This window comes from Lampris incognitus, chromosome 15, assembly GCF_029633865.1.
Source record: "Lampris incognitus isolate fLamInc1 chromosome 15, fLamInc1.hap2, whole genome shotgun sequence".
NCBI lineage: Eukaryota > Metazoa > Chordata > Actinopteri > Lampriformes > Lampridae > Lampris > Lampris incognitus.
Genome location: NC_079225.1, coordinates 47,386,791 through 47,391,639, shown reverse-complemented (window position 1 = coordinate 47,391,639; position 4,849 = coordinate 47,386,791).

The window sequence follows — 4,849 nt, the reverse complement described above, 5'->3', positions numbered from 1 at the left end:
GTGCTGGACAACATCACAATACAGGTGATGTGCTGGACAACGTCACATTACAGGTGATGTGCTGGACAACATCACAATACAGGTGATGTGCTGGACAACATCACATTACAGGTGATGTGCTGGACAACATCGCAATACAGGTGATGTGCTGGACAACATCACAGCACAGGTGATGTGCTGGACAACACAATACAGGTGATGTGCTGGACAACAACACAATACAGGTGATGTGCTGGACAACACCACAATACAAGTGATGTGCTGGACAACATCACAATACAGGTGATGTGCTGGACAACACCACAATACAGGTGATGTGCTGGACAACACCACAATACTGGTGATGTGCTGGACAACACCACAATACAGGCTATGTGCTGGACAACATCACAATACAGGTGATGTGCTGGACAACACCACAATACAGGTGATGTGCTGGACAACACCACAATACAGGTTATGTGCTGGACAACACCACAATACAGGTGATGTGCTGGACAACACCACAGTACAGGTGATGTGCTGGACAACAACACAATACAGGTGATGTGCTGGACAACATCACAATACAGGTGATGTGCTGGACAACAACACAATACAGGTTATGTGCTGGACAACATCACAATACAGGTGATGTGCTGGACAACAACACAATACAGGTGATGTGCTGGACAACATCACAATACAGGTGATTTGCTGGACAACATCACATTACAGGTGATGTGCTGGACAACATCACATTACAGGTGATGTGCTGGACAACAACACAATACAGGTGATGTGCTGGACAACATCACAATACAGGTGATGTGCTGGACAACAACACAATACAGGTGATGTGCTGGACAACAACACATTACAGGTGATGTGCTGGACAACAACACAATACAGGTGATGTGCTGGACAACAACACAGTACAGGTGATGTGCTGGACAACAACACAATACAGGTGATGTGCTGGACAACAACACAATACAGGTGATGTGCTGGACAACATCACAATACAGGTGATGTGCTGGACAACAACACAATACAGGTGATGTGCTGGACAACATCACAATACAGGTGATGTGCTGGACAACAACACAATACAGGTGATGTGCTGGACAACAACACATTACAGGTGATGTGCTGGACAACAACACAATACAGGTGATGTGCTGGACAACAACACAGTACAAGTAATGTGCTGGACAACAACACAATACAGGTGATGTGCTGGACAACAACACAATACAGGTGATGTTGATAACATTTAAAGGTTAGCGTCAATGAACTATGGAATATTTTAAAAACGGTTAGCCGCCTTCCACCTTCCTCATTAAACAACACCTGGATGAGCAACATACTGGTTATGCAACATGTTATAAGTGGTCTTCGAGGCCGGACAGTCAGACTTATAGTAACAAACTTCAGATCCTGACACTGCTGGAGATACCTGGTCGTTGGAGATGTGGGGGAACCGGAGTTTTACTGGTTGATGTTGGTGGTGAAGGTCTTCTACCAGCTTGTTCTGTCTGATCTGCTTGTTAGACACGACACACCTTCACTCCCTCTAAGTCAGCACTACCTCTCTTCTTCTTCCTCGTCTGGCTGCTGTGATGAAGATGGACAACTTTATTCACTGGGTCACTTTCTAGTATTAGGTGTGTTAAGTGTATTTTAATGTCTCTATGTACACAAAGGGCGGCACGGTGAAGCAGTGGTTAGTACAGTCACCTCACAGCAAGAAGGTCCTGGGTTCGAGTCCCAGGGTAGTCCAAACCTTGGGGGTCGTCCCGGGTCGTCCTCTGTGTGGAGTTTGCATGTTGTCCCCGTGTCTGCGTGGGTTTCCTGCGGGTGCTCCGGTTTCCCTCTACAGTCCAAACACATGTAGGTCAGGTGACTCGGCCTACTAAACTGTCTCTCGGTGTTCGGCCCTGTGATGGTCTGGCGGCCTGTCCAGGGTGGATAGGCTCCAGCATCCCTGCAACCCTGATGGAGGGGGATGTACAGAATGTGCCATATAAATGAAGTTTGATCGCTTGACTGAAAGCCCTGAAAGCTGCAGGTCATTATTACAGACGCATCCCGATTCGTATTTCAGTCGAACTCCTTCAGAAGCTCCTTCATGGCGGCCGAAGCTGTTTCTCGAAGCCGGGGTGGTAATGTCAGTATTGACACACACTGACTCCAGACTCTGGGTTTCATCCTTCACATCTTTTAAAAAGACGTCCTGCAGAGAGGAGGAGTCAAGGCGGCTCTTTCTGCTCCTCCATTGTTGCTGGAACCGTGGTGGAGGAAAGGAGGAGGTTCTGAATGATCCGGGACACCATCTTGGGCCGGTCGGTGTGTATGAAGAATAAACAGCAGAGGTGCTATGACATCTCTCTCACATGTCCTGTTCCTTCCCCAACAGAATTCATCCTGAAGTCCAAACAAAACGCACTCCCGACCTGTCTCACATCTGCCCACAGCTGTATACAAACATGACTAATCTTCTACATAACACCTGTTTAATGCACACGTGCATGTTCTGAGGCACCTTACCTACAATCTGCATGTTTACACAAATATGATGACGACAATAATAATCGTTATATTGTAACGTGCATGAATAAGTCGACACGATGGTCCTGGACTAACGGCTCGGAACGTTTAGTCGAGCGGTTAGCGCTGTCTCCCGCGGTGCGGGCGATACGGGTTCGCGTCTCGGCCGCGGCAGTTCCCGTCGTTGCCCCCCAGATTCGCTGCATGGTGTCAGAAGTGGGATGGCGCGACCGGAAGGCCGTCAGCAGCGTGTGCGCTGGAGGCGTGAAGGAGCTGATAAGCTTAAGCGCGGGGACGCGCTTCCCGAAGGAGGGGGTAGTGTGACGTGCGTGGGTACGTAGACCCGTTGGTCCTGGACTAACGGGTCGGACGGACCCTTTAGTCGACTGGTTAACGTTGTCGCTTGCGGAGCGGGAGACACGGGTTCGCGTCCCGGCTGTGGCGACGGTCTCCCGGACTCCCCCCCGAATTCGCTACAATATTTACATAGCACATTTCTAGACACCCAGAGCGCTTCACAGTGAAGGGGGAAACTCACCTCAACCACCACCTGGGTGGTGCACAGCAGCCATTTTGCACCAGAACACTCGCCACACATCCGCTTGAGGTGGAGAGGGAGGAGTCACTGAGCCACTTACATGGGGGGTGATGAGGTGGCCAGATGGAGAGAGCCAGGTTGGGAGTGTTGCCATGACACCGGGGACCCCTCCCCTACTGTTTGTGAGAAGTGCCATGAGATCTTTAATGACCACAGTGAGTCAGGACCTCGGTTTAACATCTCATCTGAAGGACGGTGTCTCCTACAGCACAGTGGCCCCGTCACTGCACTGGGGCACTGGGATTTGATATTTGTTGTTTTTATTAGGGCTAGAGGGAAAACTGCCCCCTACTGGCCCACTAACACCACTTCCGGTAGCAACTCAGTTTTCCCGGGAGGTCTCCCACCCAAGTACTAGCCAAGCCCACACCTGCTTAGCCAGGGTCCATGTTGGTATGGCTGTCAGCATGAGCATGATGATGATGATGATGATGATGATGATGATGATGATATTTCTGTGCATATGCTACCACTCAAATCTGACAATTTATACGGTAAAATTAATGTTTTAAGATTCCATTTCCTTTATTAATCCCCTTGGGGAAATTCAGATCCTGCAAATTAAGCCATGCTAGCGGTGATGTGTGTAGCTGGGAGCAGCGGGCGCATGCAGCACCCGGGGACCAACTCCAGCTCTTTTCCCATCGCCTTGCTCAAGGGCACAGACAGCAGTGTTAACCCTAACATGCATGTTTCTTTTTTGATGGCGGGGGAAACCGGAGCACCTGGAGAAAACCCACCACAGACACAGGGAGAACATGCGAACTCCACACAGAGGACGACCTGAGATGACCCCCAAGGTTGGAGAACCTCAGGGTTCGAACCCAGGACCTTCTTGCTGTGAGGCGACAGTGCTGGGCCCCCGTGCCACCACGGTTGCGTGTGATAAATATTCTTTCTCATGTATTTGTATACCTGTATTTATGGGTTTCTGCAGCTGAAAACAGAGATTCAAAAGCTTTGAACGTGACGTCATTCATGCTAATACCCTCACATGATATTCACACTTGCTCTGGCAGCTCTGAGAGCTACAGCGCTTATCTGCACATTTCTACACGTTTGTGTTGATGCACAGCAGCACATCTGCTGCATCCCTGTGACGTCCGTCCCTGCTGAACTGACCGACAGAGGACCTGAAACCCTCCGGCCAACCCCAGCGGACCATGTGAACGCTGTAGGAGCTCCTTTTGGTCCAGTCTGGTTCGACTGGTTGTCTGGAAAGGAGAACACGTTGTGAAAGCGTTTGGCTTTCTGTCTTTTTCTCCCTCATTCGAAAAAAGAAAAAGAAAGACGGAGAAACGGTCACCAGTACGGTTCCCTGTGAACTGTACAACAACATCCGCACCAATGTTTGGCAAAAACGGCCAGGCTTCGTGTCGGTGGCGAGCCCCAAAAGGGCGGCTAAGGTCACTGCAGCGGCCTGGAGGAGAACAACTCTGCATGCACCCACCTCCCATACGCCTTTTACTCACACGTTTTCATTGGTTGGTTCTTGTTCTTTATGAGGGGCACGTTGGAGGGGGAGGGAGGAGCCGGTGCTCCGTGCTGCTGGTGCTGCTTGTGTCGTAGCGTTTTGTGGAGACAAAAAAGAAAAAGGGAAATCCCACAGAGTCCACCTGGGTCAGCAGTGAAACACGACACAGAAACCGTTTCAAGGTTTTATTCAAACGACTGAACGGACAGATTATCAGACAGACCGCTGACGTAGACCCTCCACACCCC